This window comes from Lytechinus pictus, unplaced genomic scaffold (genome assembly GCF_037042905.1).
Source record: "Lytechinus pictus isolate F3 Inbred unplaced genomic scaffold, Lp3.0 scaffold_34, whole genome shotgun sequence".
NCBI classification, from domain to species: Eukaryota; Metazoa; Echinodermata; class Echinoidea; order Temnopleuroida; family Toxopneustidae; genus Lytechinus; species Lytechinus pictus.
Genome location: NW_026974154.1, coordinates 126749 through 142741, shown reverse-complemented (window position 1 = coordinate 142741; position 15993 = coordinate 126749).

Here is a 15993-nt window from a genome sequence, read left to right as displayed (position 1 = left end):
TCAACAGGATTCTTTGATACAGGGAGAGGGATAAGACAAGAAAATTCGCTATCCCCTTTCTCTTTATTTCATGTATTGAAATTTTGGCTAACAGAATAAGACTTGAAACAGAAATTCACGGAATTAAGTTTGGGAATACAGAAGTTGAGCAAATTCTATACGCAGAAGATATGACAATTTTTGTAAACGACACTCAGTTGATTGAAAAGCTAAATATGCTGTTCGAATGTTGAGCCGAAACGTCAGGGTTGAGGATGAATAAAGATAAAACCTTTACTATGTTACTGGGACACCATGGGGGGAAAATGATCCAATTTTCCCTTTTGGTAAAGTGGAGCAGATGGTTAGGATCTTAGGTATATATTTTTCATTAGATAGAGAAAGCCAAGTAAGAATAAATTACAAAGAAATACTTAGTAGAATAAATTTTGTTGATGTTTTGGAAGCAAAGGGATTTGACATTAATGAGAAAAATTCAGTTTATTAAGACATTTGTACTATCTAAATTGATATACATTTTTTCTCTTACCCTTGTCCCGATATGGGTAATAGAGGATCTTAATACATTGATCTTTGGATTTTTTATTGAGTGGTAAAAATGAAATGAAAAGAGACATTGTTTGTGTAGATTATGATAATGCTGCTCTAAAAATGAGAGATTTTCAGTTATTTATTAAGACATAAACAAATTATGTGGATTAAAATACTTATAATGAGAGCGCCAAAAATGAAATGGAAACAATATTTCAGATACTTGGCACACGGTATGGGAGGATTGTTATTTTTTCAGTAACCTCACAATGAATTTGATAGGTTTTGAACTGCTGGAATTTTATACAAAAATATTAGATGTATGGTTTCAGTGGCGTACCGTGGGTCACGGCATTGGGGGGGCACCAGCAAAATTTGTGAGTCGCTCAGTGAGCGCGCAAAGCGCGCTCAATTACCAGGTATAGGCCTATTGACCTTATATAGAGACATTTTAAGGACTGTGCCATTAAACGGATATGTAATGTGTCTCACTGATCAAATGATGCGAGCGCGAAGCGCGAGCTGAAAATTTTTGAAATTCATACCTAAAAAGGGTCAAAATAAGCTATTAAATAAAAAAAAATACGTATCTGTCTCGCTAAACAAGCAATGCGAGCGCGAAGCGCGAGCTGAAATTTGTGTATTTATTGACCCCAAACAAAGACAGTTTAAGGACTATTTTTTAGAAATCAAATAAGAGAATACATATCTCACCATACTCATCTAATTTGAGTGCCAAGCGCTTGCTGATTTTGTTAGAAAACATGAAACACCTTTTGTAGTCATTGTAATCATGATTAAAATACGCATCTCACTAATCAAATATTGCGAGCGCGAAGCGCGAGCTAAAAATTTAGGAAATTCAGACCTGAAGAGAAGCATTATAAGGCTCGTTTGTAGGAATTTACGAAGACCATACGTACTTCACGTACAAAATGATGCGAGCGCGAAGCGCGAGCTGAAAATTTTGTATATATTGACCCCAAACAGGGACATTTTAAGGACTATTTCTTTTTTTTTAATCCATTGAGAGTATACATATCTCACCATAGTCATCCAATGCGAGTGCCAAGCGATTGCTGATTTTGTTAGAATCACATTCAAACACATGAAGAGCTTTTTGTAGTCATAGTAATCATGATTATCATACGCATCTCAGTAGCGCAAAGTGCGAGCTGAAAATATAGGAAATTCAGATCTGAAGAGGGGCATTCTAAGGCTTGTTTGTAGGAATCTACTATGACCATACGTATTTCACTAAACAAATGATGCGAGCGCGAAGCGCGAGCTGAAAATTTTTGATATTTACATTAGAAAAAGAGACATTTTAAGGACCGATTTCAGGAATTCATGAAGAGCAGACAAATCTCATCAATCCACTAATTCGAACGTAAGCACGAACACGAACAAGGATTTTTTTATATACAGACCTTAAAATGGGGCTATCACTTTAAGTAGTCATGAAAAGAAGCATATGTCACTACATAAAACAATAATAACTCGAAGTGCGATGATATATATTTGGTGCATATTGACTTGAAAACAGGACGTTTTGGTACAACATGATTGTACATGTATATCTCGTTAAACAGACAATGCTAGTACCAGGAATAATGAACAAATAGGCCCTGAGCACATTATGTTTCATAAAGTTATGAAAAAAAAAATAATTCCTATGTAATATAACACAACATATAATATAATATAACATTATAATGTACAATAAATTCTTCTTTCCCACTACGTTTCTTTCTTCTCCCTCTTTTTCTCCCTTTTCTCCCGTTTTTTTTTTTTTTTTTTTGCCAGCCGATTGGGGGGGGGGGGGCACGTGCCCCCCATGCCCCCCCGTAGTTACGCCACTGTATGGTTTAATAAGAAATAGTTTTTACTTAAAGAAGAGAAGAATAAAAGAAATGAGATAATTTTCAATAATAGGTTCATCTGTTTGAAAGGACAAACATAGTGTAATGAAAAGCTGTTCTTGAAAAATATTTATAAACTTCATCATATTGCAAAGATGGGAAAATGAAGTCTATCTCGACCTTTCAAAAAAATGGGGTTGGATCGTTTTGAAATAGAAAAGATACTCGAAATTTTTAATACCATTCCACACTTTTGGAAGGACTCCTTTAAAAAAAGGGTCAAAGTTCAACAGATAGTGAGTTAATGTTGGCTTTTCAATTAAATGGCAGGATTTCGACTTGCAAGACATCACATCAAAAAGAATATATGATACTCTTGTAAGTATGAAAACGAATATACCCCATCATTTAAAAAGCTTGAGGAAAAATATAATATAACAAAAAAAAATATTTCTGATATTTTTTATGATCACGTAAATCCATTCTGAACAGTAGACTCAGAGAATTTCAATGTAAAATATTACGCAATATACCATTCACAAAAAAAAAAAAAAATTATTAAAAATGACAACAGATGATTTATGTTCATTCTGCTGTAACGAAGAAGAAACGTACGAACATGCTTCAACTCCCTATTATTACATATATAGATAAAAAAATGTGTTCACGTAGGAGTCGAAGGTTCAACTAGAGGAGAGGCTCAATTGTTAAATCACATAATAATCCTAATGAAGCATATGATTTCAAAAAAATAGTAGAAACACAAAATATACACCGACCCTTCACCATAATAAGGAAATATATACAGGAAGAAAGAAAAAAGAAAACTAGCTTAACAGAGAGGTATATTAACAAACCATTTCAGAAAATTGGACAAGTTTATTTTCTAGGGATGCTGGGGCAAAGAAAGTTCAAGCATACAGTTATTAAACACTTTTTATGCGAGGGAGATGGTCTGGTCCCTACTGTTGCACTCCTCTTGGAGTGGATCGGGGCGGTCATTTTGGGGTGGGCTTTGTATATTTTGGGTGCAATGTGGTTCCTTCTAGAGTGAAAATGAAAAAAAAAATAGTATGTATTTTAAAAATATATATACATATACACTGTTCGCTCCAGAGGGAGCTATGGCAAGCTCTCGGGAATATTGATCCCGCTTCTTGATTGACGAATCTCTTATCTCTCTCTGCGAGGGGTGTGATTGGGGGCCTTTTGTGGCTCTTTTGCGATTGGAGTGAAAATTCAGGTGCGCAAGTTAGATCATGGTTGCGGTACAGAATGCAGATTTAAATGGAGGGTAGCTGGGGTTTAGGGGAGGGAAGCAGGCCGCGCTCCTAGGCTTGGATGGAAAAGGGTGGGTTGGGATGGGATGGGAGGGTGTTTTACTTCTAATACTCATTCAGTTCAATTGCGTCGCCATAAATTCTTTTTGGTTATATTTGCATTTTTCTAATTTTCTTAATGATTTTTTAACAATTTTAATAAACACTAATACAAAACAAAACACTAGTAATACCGCTACAATGCGCTCGCTGGCATGCCTTTCAAAATATTACAATAGGCCCAATCGGTCTTGCCTCGCCTTTGTTGGTGTGACTAGCAAACATAAATGCATGTAATGAGCGTCGCGATTGAAAGGTGTATATTACATATATGGATATAAGGGCAAAAGGGGTTTTTACATATTAAAACAACATTTATGTTAATGAAACCTCTTAGAAAAGTTAGAGGGGGCATTGCTCTGCATGTCGCAAGCAATTACATTCGGACACCTTAAAAAACATAGTCCCCCAACCTTATAGTCCGGGGGCTGTGGGAGTTTATTCAGCTCATCGGGAACATATAGTTTGATGGTCCCAACATGTTGGCATGATATCAGTTGACAAGAAAATGTGTTCCGGCCGGGTCATATCCTGTACGGAAGGCCCAGAGGAGCCCATTTTTGTCGGCCATCTTTGATTTTTCATGGAAATCAATTTTTTTTCTTCATATTTTTGCACAAGCATTGGAAAATATTAAATAAATACGAATTTCACAATGATTTAGACGGTAGAAATCGATTGCAGTTGTTTTCTGGATAGTCCGGTTAATATTTTTTTTTTAATATAAGAATTTATGCAAAAATTTCCCCTTTTCAGGCAAAAATTTGCATATGCATTCATATCTTTTTGTTTTGTTCATAAATGTCAACAATTAATGCAAAGTATCAACATTCAACACAAAAGAGAATATATTTACGAGGATATTGATATGCTACATGACAGTATTGATGACTTAACTTGCTTTATATAGGGAAAATACCTCCAAATGTATTCCCCGATATTGCGATAAAATTTCACCAAAAAGCAACCTCCGTCACTGGTCACACTACAGTGCGTATAAAAAACAACGGGACAGATTTGAAAAGTCTATACAATTTTTGTTTCAAATAATGATGTCTATATTTTGGTGTTAATAGATGCTCTAAGGTCTTATCTTTGAAATGTGATTTTAAAAAATAAATTTTGTTCATGCTTGAGCCAGCACGGGACGTTTTTTAAGGGGGTTCAAAAAGAGGTTTGCGCCAGAATCGCAGAATATGAGCAATATTATAATTAGACTTCTTGCTAATCAGGAGACTTCCTCTTGACCTTTTCATTATCTGTGCCACAATTTTCGAATCATGCTGTCAAATTTTGTTTACAAATTTATTCATTTAATTGAATTATTTTGTTTTTTCATTTAAACTTCTCTTACCTTTTAATTTTCCTTCATAGGTTACTGAGAAAAGAAGATTTTTTTGTCAACCCAAGCAAGAAGATTTGAATTATTAATTGGGAAAACTTGTGATTATTCAAATCCTATTATTATGTGAAACAAATTATGTTATGAACCTTTAAAAGACATGGGCCCGTATTCCATAAACGAGATAAGCATGCTTAAGTCAAAAATCTAAGCATTTTGTCTTAGTTTTCTGTCTAAGACAAAATTCTTAGCCAAAACGCGTATTCCATAAAGAATTGGCTAAGAATTTTGTCTTAGAATTTGGCTAAGAGGTTTTGCGCGACTAAGACAGATATAGGATGAATGGCTAAGTAACTTTTCTTAAAACTGCAGAGTCTGTATTTCATAAATACAACATGGCTAAGAATTTAGCCCTAACTTTAAGACAGTTGTGAGTTGTCTTAATTGCTTTAAGACAACCTGGTTTAAATCCAACAAATCATGGCCAATTTTTTTTTAGAATTTATACCTATATTGCATTTCGAGCTACTTCCTCAGTTTTTAACCGATTTTCATGAAATTTGGAACACACATTGGTCTTAAGGTAAGGAGGTGTAAGAAATTTTTTTTTTGCTTTTTCAGAAATTGTGTTGCCATGGTAACAGTATATTATGGCCAAAATTTAAAATTTAAATTACTTCATCAGTTTTCTACCAATTCTCATGAAAGTTGACTCACACATTGGATTCGAGGAAAAGATGTGCAAGACACAATTTTGCATGTGTTAGAAATTGTGTTGCCATGGTAACAGTATATTATGGCAAAAATTATGTATAAATCTTGCTATTCCAACTACTTCCTCAGTTTTTAACCAATTCTCATGAAATGTGGCACAAACATTAGTCTTGATGTGAAGATGTGCAAAACATATTTTATGCCTATATAAAAAAATTGCGTTGCCATGGTAACAACATATTAAATAACGAAAATTAGGTGAAAAATGTGTGGTTTTAACAAGTTTATAATATTTCAACCACTTCTCATGTTTGCCACAAACATAAGTCTTGAGGTAAAGATGTGCAAGACACATTTTCGCATGTGTCGGAAATTGTGTTGCCATGGTAACGGTATATTAGGGCAAAAATTATGTAAAAATCTTGCAGTTCCAACGACTTCTTCAGTTTTTAATCAATTCTCATGAAATGTGGCACAAACGTTAGTCTTGATTTGAAGATGTGCAAAGTATATTTTATGCCTTTATAAAAAATTGCGTTGCCATGGCAACAAATAAAATAACAAAAATTAGATGAAAATCTTGTGATTTGAATTACTTTATCAGTTTTCAACTGGTCAATTCTCCTAAAATGTTGGCGCACACAATAGTCTTGAGTTGAAGATGTCTAAGATATACTTTTGCCTGTATCAGATTCGGGTTGCTATGGTAACATATTATATAACGAAAATAAGGTGAAAATCTTGTAGTTCGAACTCCTTCATCTTTTTTCAACCAATGCTCATGAAATTTGGCACACACAATAGTCTTGAGTTGAAGATGTGCAAGACTATTTTGTCTGTATCAGAAATCGTGTTGCCAAGGTAACAACATATTATATAAAGAAATTAGGTGAAAATCTTGTGGTTTGAATCCCTTTATCAGTTTTACCAATTCTTATAAAAGTTGGCTCACAAATTGATTTTGAGGTGTAGATCTGCAAGACATATATTGGAAAATGTGTTGCCATGGTAACAGCATATCAGATCAATAAATGTGTAAACAGCATGATGTGTATTGAACTACTTCTTCATTTTATGACATTGGCCTATATGTCCATGAAATGTAGGTTTTGAGCTAAAATAATCTGCAAGACACATTTTCTCATTCATCAAAATATGTGTTTGTATGATAACTACATGTATACGCCAAAAAAAGATTAAGACAATGGTCAATGCTAACTTTTGTTTGGCTACATAGAGAACTACATGTAGCTGAGGGCTTACCGTAGTTCTATTTTTTTTTTTTTTTTTTTTTTTTTTGGGGGGGGGGGGGCTAGACCTCAACATTTCAAACTACAGCCCCTAGTTTAGATCTAAGCCTAGATCAAGATCCTTTAGTCCTAGAAATAATCCAATGCTAGATCCCTAGCCTACTTCCTTTCTCAGGCCTAACGTTAGATGAGTAGAACTAGACTAGATCTAGCCTACATTTACTATTTTTAGATCTAGAATCTACATTGAGATAGAGTCTACAAGTCTCTAGATCTAGACCTATTACTATGACCCTATGTACACCTAGATTGGTATAGTTCTAGATCTAGATAGGGTCTTACTTTTAGTCTAAGTGAGTAAGTCATTTAGTCTAGATCTAGGCCTAGGTTAGAGATTTCTAGATCAAACAGTAGACTAGATCAGCCAGTCCTAACGTTAGGGCTACCGGATAGGCTAGAAATAGAATCTAGAATGAATAGAAGAAAGCACAGGCTAGGCCGCCTAGGCCCTAGATCTAAATTCTTATATAAATCTAGGCCCTAGGCCTAGTCTAGACTGAGCTGTTGCCAGTGTTGGTCTAGGTTTAGGCCTGTTTTCTAGTCCTGGAAACCTAGATCTAAACAAGTCCTCAAAATGTATAAAATAAAAACTCCAAACAAACAGATGGACCTAAAGCAGGAGTAGATCTAGATAGATGTCTAGACTACTACTAGGACTAGATCTAACTTTAGGCATAGGCCTAGTTGGCAAGCAATGCATAGCGATAGATCTAGCACTGTTGACAGGTATAACCGTCGTTTCTGGGGATTTATTTAAAAGTTTCTGACATTTACTGTCATATCACATTGGTGAGACTAGGCCAACGTAACGTTAGATTGTTTAGTGTCGTACTCGTAGTCGTAATAGCGGAACAACCAAAATACAGTCGGAGACTGAAGCTTTTGGTCTAAGTCAGATCTATTCTAGACCTAGGCCTACATGTATATCTAGATAGATCTATCCCTGTCTTAAGGCTAAGCCAGGCTAAGTCATGCATGTTCTAGGCCTAGGCCCTAGACCAATACTAATATAGGTCTATCGTTAGATCTAGGCCTATGTAGCTTCAGTCTCAGTTGCTCCACTACGGCACTAGACTAACAAAGTTACGTTTTGCTTCAGCCTTCAGGAAAGTAAAAAGTAAAAACAATGTTCAATTCTCCTCCAAACAGACGTATATTAGTTGTAGATCTTGGGCCTAGGCTAGATCTAGGCCTAATGTTAGACCCAAGACTAGTCTCAAAAGTTACAAATGTTTTCCCTTAGACCCTAGGTCTACTTCAACTGAAGTAGAATAAAGATGTCGAGAGGAATCTATTCCATTTAGATTTTGACAAACAATACATGAAAAGTAATGAATGGGACTGATACATAAAAAACTGTGCAAGTCACTCGGTTTGGGATTGAAATGTTTTGGTAATTAAAAAAATATAGATAATCTGAATAAAAAATTCTTACCATATATGGGTGATGAATGCTCTTCTTCTACTACAATAGTTGTAATTAGTTTCAATAAAATCAAACTTGTTAAGAAAAAACAACTTCAATGACATTTTTGCTATTTTGTTGCAGTCACCCCTGCAGCAGTTTAGAAGGTCATAGAATTTGACTTTGAGACTTTGGCTTAGCCATATCGTCTGACTTGAGACAAATGTCTTAAAGTTTATAGAATATCCTTAGGGAAGATTTCTTAGACAAGCAAAATGCTAAGACAAATTGCTAAGACTTAAGCAAAAAGCTTATCTTGTTTATGGAATACGGGCCATGAATCTATTTTTCAAGGGGTCATTAATTTGTTGACCAAGTTCAATTGCTTGACAGGAGACACAGGAAGGCATTCATGTCTTTCAGTGACAATGGTGTATTGAGTCAATTTTGAAGGAACTAGATATCGCAGATCGGGTAAAATGTATTAAAAGGTTGTGAGCGAGCGGACTGAGCACGCAAATATTTCCACTTATTTATTACAATATCTATTTTGTGATAGATTTTGACATAATATTCAGAAAATGATATTATATTTTACTTTGCTATTATTTCCTGTCCACTTTTTTTTCTTGGTGTTGATTTTTTTTTTTTTTTTTTTTTTTTTTTTTTTGGGGGGGGGGGGGGGCATTCCGAGCGCCTGCCCATCTGTGTGGCACTGTTCAAATGGCACCATAACCTTTGTAGCACACAATGAAAGGATTTGAATGAAAAATCCATGCTCTCCCATAATACGGTTGAAACAAAATTGTTTTAGCTTGAAGAAAGAATATTCAAAGCTAACAGAGAGCATATTAAAAAGAAACAACATAATAATTCAAGCAAATGAATAGATCTGAAAATGAATTTTGACCGCATGATTTGAAAATTATGGCAAAGATAATGAAAAAGAGGAAGTCTGCTAATTAGCAAGAAGTCCGATCATCATATTTATAATTTTATGCCACTTTGGCGCAAGCCTCCTTTTTAACCCCAGACAAAAATATTCCGTGTTCGCTCAAGCATGAACGAAACTTAATTCTTTTAATAACATTTGAAAGATAAGACCTTAGAGCACCTATTAACACCAAAATATAGACGTCATAACTTGAAACAAAAATTTTATAGACTTTTCAAATCTGTCCCGTTTTTTTTTTTTTTTTGATACGCACTGTAGTGATACCGACTTCAATGCGCTCGCTAGCTTGCCTTTCACAAGAGTACAATGGACTCAATCAGTCTTGCCTCGCCTTTGTAGGTGTGACTATAGCACGCATAAATGCATGTAATTTGCGTCGTGTTAGAAAAGTGTATATTACGTATATGGGTATGAGGGCAAAAGGCGCTGGGCTTCTGTGGAAGCCCGTCGCACGCAAAGGGTTAACCCTTTGCGTGCGACGGGCTTCCACAGAAGCCCAGCGAGTCGTTCACTTAGCTACGACGGGCTTCTACGGAAACTGAGATTTTTTTTGTCTAATTCGATGAAGTTTTTCAGCTTTTTCGTAATTGTTATGTACTAAAACCTCTGCCACTATTTCCTTTATAAACACATTTCGATAACAGAATGAAAAAAATATACAGCTACGTGGTGAAAAATCCCGAAAATAGGAAATCATTTCAACTTTACCCGATTTTTTCGTTGGAGTCAGACAGGGACGAATAAATTTGGTGACGAGCACGTACGCGCGCACAAAATGCATGATCACGTGATTTGTTCGGATCACGTGATTTGATCCATATCGTACACTAACATCTTTTCTGCAAGATCGCCACGTAATAAGCTACGCGTTTATTCACCATTTTCGTCTTATTATTTGTTTCATCAAGGAGATTTTACTCTAGAATGATATCTCCTCGGTTTCATCGATCGATAGTATTTTCAGAAAAACAAAAAAGCTTGTACGAGAGTAATGTCTTAGTACTTTGAGCTGATCTCGGTGCACTTTTGAACTTTTTCACTCCCCATAAAATAACATCATCTCTCTTCTTCTCATTATTTTTGTCTACTATTCTGTAAAAAAAAAGAGAAAAGAAAGCAGTTAAGCGCACCATTCATCTTATGCTCTTTTTCAAAAGGGAAACGTCCATGTATTTCATGATATCCACACTACCCGAACAAAAGAATGTCAGGGCAGCCACTCAAACGAATTCTTTCCGAAAAGAGCAGGATACAGATGGTCAACGACCCGAACAAAATGAAGATTAATGTTTATAGAGAGAATTTGACCTATTGAATGCTTTTCGTACTTCGCAATACAAAAAGCTTTTATGAAAACTTTTTTTTATTTCGACCAACACACCGGAACTAAAAACAACAAACTTTGTCTCATTTACCAACAACACGTAGGTGCTTATGACATCCGTCAGTGATTCATATTAATTGCATAAAAAATGATAAATGATAAATCCATAATTTATTATTCGAAATAGACATGAAATGAAATACTCCGAAAATTAGCTTTGCCCAATTGATCATGGGCCAGGCGGCCGCTGTGCAGCGCCAGATCGACGAGGCTCTATCCCTTTAATCGTTGAACGCCAAACAGGGTAGCAGAAACTCCCATCTTTTTACGTCTTTTGGTCTGACGCGGCCGGAGTTTGAACCCCCGACCTCCCGGTTGTGAGACGGACGACGCTCTACTAACTGAGCCAACACACCGCTTCCCCTTGGTGATGATGCATATAAGGATGAAATTATAGAAGAAAAAAAATGTTCAGATGTCACGGAGAACGAGAGAGAACGAAAGACAGAGATAAAAGGGTTAATAGACAAGTGCGCTTTTGCTAAAATTCCATGAATATCCACTTAAACGAATGACTTTATTTTTGGTTATAGCTTATTAAAAAAAGATTCCACAACGCTTGTTTGTCGCAACTCGGACCCTTGTCAAACTGATGACTTTTATCATTATTCTTGTTTGACCTACCCCCCCCCCCCCCTCCAAATAGAAATGTTCTGACCTGCATTCTAATATTGCTTGTTTGTCTCCTCTCTCCGATTTTCTGCTTTTTTTCGCCAATTTCTTCTTTTTTTTAAACCGGCGAATAGCGTGGTATAAAAGATTCATTTACTATAGAAAAAAATCCGACCCACCCGTTTTTGTTCCCTTTACTGCAAACAAACATTTGGATCGCTTACCCTGGTTAGCATCAAAACCCAAATATCTGATTTCTTACATAAAAAAAAAACAGGGGCCGCTGAGCGTTTTTGATAATGGAGGGGTTGAGCTGATAGTTGGAGGGAGTGGACCGGCCAAAAGAAAAATTACAAATTTATATAGACTTCGGATTTTTTGTACATGTTTGCTGAAGGGGTGAGGATTGAAACTTCCTACCAACTCCACCGCCTCTGTACTATTAGATTGAACGATTAAAACAATAGAGGCAAAAATGAATTCTAACTATTATGATTTTTTTAATGATTTTATTTATTACCATGATTACTTCATGTATTTTTGGTTGTGAAATCAAGGAGACAAATACAAAAATTGAACAAAACGAAAGAACAAATAAAAAACACTTTTAATTGCGGAATTTAATATTTTATTCAAGAAAAAATAATTTCTCTTACTTTTAGTACTTGCTAGCATGGCTCTTTTTGAGGGAAAAGTAAGAAGAAAGAAACGTAAAAAGTGACAAGGAGAGAGTCGGGAGGTATGATTTCAGACTTACAATTTTAGTCACTCTTGTAACTCTTTGAAATAATTTCAGGATATTACAAATCGAATACTGGTGTGCAAACTTCAGGAAGAAAATTATTTTACTATTACAATAGCTGCGTGGCAAATCGAATTAAATGAGACATATAATTTACGAAAAAATCTAGAAAAATGACTTTTAGTGAAAGATGGAGGCCTCTGTCTTGCCATAACCCTAAACCACAAGTTCACAAAACATAGATTAGTTGTGCATTTTTATGCGATGGTCATTATCATCATATTTTCTTTTGCGATAGATATCTACCCACGTTATTGAAAATGGAAGATGGTATAGAATTTATTGTGAAAAGACAGTTACAATAGTAGTTTTAAAAGGTTTTTCGGGACTTTATTTGAGAATCTGGGAGAACCCCCCCCCCCCCTAAATTTCCGACATGATGGCCACGATGCAATAGGATGAGAGGCTTACAAATACAACAATCTCCGATCAATACAAGTTGGCAAAATCGAGGCATACTCTCGGAACGATTTCCGATGAAAAGAGAGAAAGAGAGAGAGCGGGGGGGGGGGGGGGAGTTATAAATGTAAAATGACAAGTACTGAAAATATAAAAAAAATCAGAGAGAATGGATAGATGGGGGTGGGGCGGGTATATACCTCGTAATCCAAATCGGGGAGAAGGAAGACGATACAGATATCATTTAAATGAGAAGAACTAAGAGAAAAAAAAAGTGTAGACGGGAGGGGATATAGAAATACTATAGATATAGGAAAGGGAATGAAAGCGGTAGATAATACATTCAGTTACAGGTTAGAAACCAGGGAAAGGGAAAACGAAAAACATCCCTTGGTACCGTTTTTAAATACATGTAGCCTACACTTTGTATTGACAAATGCTCAATAACAAAAAAAAATAACATCCGCCAGTCACATACAATGATTTCAGTAACTTTCCAGTATTATTGAACATTTGTAAACAAATTTTCTATTTGATTTTTATAAAACCGGCCCCTGGTGCACTTTGAACCCCCCCGCGTTCTTTCATTCTCTCATCGTATTGCTATTATTTTTGTCTTCTTTATATTTCAAAGGAAATAAACAGAAAATAAAGAAATTTAGAACGCCGTTTACCCTCAGAGGATAAACGGTGTTCTAAATTGCTTTATTTTCTGTCTGCTCTTTCGAAAATGAAAACGTCTTTGTAGTTCTTGATCTCGGCACTCCCCAAACAAAAGAAAGTCATGGCGGACGCTCAAACAAATCCCTTATAAAAAGAGCAGGAAACAAATAGCCAACGCCCTGAATAAAATGAAGATTAGCGATTTCGTCAAGATGACCTAGTGCTTTTCGTATTTAGTAGTACAAAAAGCTCTTAGGAATACTGCTTTTCATATTACGACAGTAACATTTAAACAATGTAAATGTCTACTCGTTTATTGACAAAACATGCAGGCGCTTAAGAAATGGCAAGAACGTTTTCTTCTTGAGCATGACATCACTTTATCCAAAAAAAAAAATACTTCGCGTTTTTGTACACGTTTTCTGAAGGGGGGGGGGGTAAATTGTCGCCTCCTACCGACTCCAACACCACTGAACTGTTTTAATTGAACGATTAAAAAGATAGAGACAAAACGGGATACAAATCTTTCATGATTTATATATTAATTCTGTCTTCGGTTGCGAAAAAACCCAGAAAGGTTAAAAAATGAATAAAATGGAGGAACATAATAAAACACTTTTAATTTAGATGTTACAATTTCATTAGATGAAAATAATTTACTTTCTCTCATTGTGACGAACAGTAATCGGTAGCATGGTTATTTTGGAGGGAAAAAGAAGATAATAAAAAAATGAAACGTATACTCGAGACGGGGAGAGCGTTGGGAGGTATGATTTCAGATCCACCAATTAATTTGAGTTTTATTTACACCCTTCACTCTTTGAAATTGCAACGGAAAACATATCAAATACTGGTATGTAATCTTCAGAAACAAAATTGTTCTTCTTTTAATTACAAACCATAATCTATGAAAAGAAGATACCAAAGACGATATTTAGTGAAACGTTGAGGCCACCGTCTTGAAGCCCCCCAAAATCACAAAATAGTTTCGGACTTTCGTTGCGCGGTGTTAAATCATCATCATCGCACTTGCAAGGGAAAATTCGCGCTTTTTTATTCATTATGGAAAATGTATTTGGTATGCTGTGATTTCACCCAAAACGGATTATCGTTGTAATTATACACTTTGCAAATGATCTCTCTACAAGGAGGTAATAGTCGATTTGACATTTTCCGAACCTAGAAATGTTCTTTCCGATGAAGTTTTTTTCTTGATTCGTGTTTCTATGGGGTCCTAGAACAAATTTAGCTTGGTTGCCCAAAGTTGCCGTTTGGGCAATTTTTGCTAATTTGCATAAATCCAAAATGGCCGCCAGATGCCATCTTGAAAACCTAAATTTTGAACCCCTTTCCACAAAATGATGAGTAATGAGTCGTTTTAGGGGTTTAGGGATGTGTAGAATCGATTTCTGGAATCATTTTTGCAATATAAGGTCATCTTCAGGTCAAATCCAAGATGGCTGCCAGATGCCATCTTGAAAAATTAAAGTTGAACCCCTTGCCCCAGAATGATGAGTAATACCTTTGTTTAGGGGTTTTGGGGTGTGTAGAATCCATTTATGCTGTCTATTTTGCTATATAATGTCATCTTCAGGTCAAATCCAAGATGTCCGCCATATGACGCCATCTTGAAAAATCAATTTTTTAACTCTTTGCCCAAGAATCCTGAATAATAACTCTATTCATGAGTCATTTGGTATGTTGATTCAATTTATGCTGTAATTTTGCCTAAAAGGATAATCTTCAGATCAAATCCAAGATGGCCGCCAACCGCGATCTTGAAAAAATTACTTTCCGAGGCTTATGCGTGTAAGAGCTAATGTATAAGGAATTTCAGTAAGAATACCCATTTCTTGTATTAATTCTCAATTTTTAGCATAAGGGGAAGTCACATCCGAGATGTCAGTTTTCGAAATTAACTTCTCACCTTAGAATGAATCCTCTTTAGGTTTGGGCTATGATCCATTTCGCGTGCATTTTTTATTTTTTTTATGTCCATCCATATTTTTGTACTGAAGAGGCTTTAGAGTCTTATTTGAATTTGAAAGTGTTTTCTCAATATTTTTTTTCTAAATCAATGTGTCCAATGGTTGGTAGGCATCAGTTCCCCTTAAAAGACGATGGTGTAGCGCTAGGTCTTACAATTTCGAGGGTGACTGTAGAGCTCCACTCTAGAGTGGCAGTATCTATAGCAAATTTGTACAGATGAAGGATGGCGCGGAGACAGGTTTAGATAGGGATGCTTTCCTAGCCTTCCTCATAGGTCTTTGGTCTGCCAATTTAGCATTCCGATTTTTTTTCTGACGCCTTGACCCCTGTACTTAGTAGCTCTCCATAGAATGGCGACTATCATCTACATCTTCACAAGTGTTCTTGTATATGCCGGCAAATTTTATGTCACATTTGCAGGTGTCTCTATAATGGAGGTGTGATCTACCGATGAGGGTGAGACCAATCACACAGCGGCGAACATGCCCCGACCACTTGAGGTGCCTTTGACTAAGGAGCGAGAATAAGCTGGGGATGCCAGCACTTACGCCGAAGGGCGTCTGTATTTTTCACTTTGTCCTGCCATTTAATGTGCATGATACGTCCGAGGCAGCTGACATGGGAGGTGTTTAGCCGCTTTTCTTGG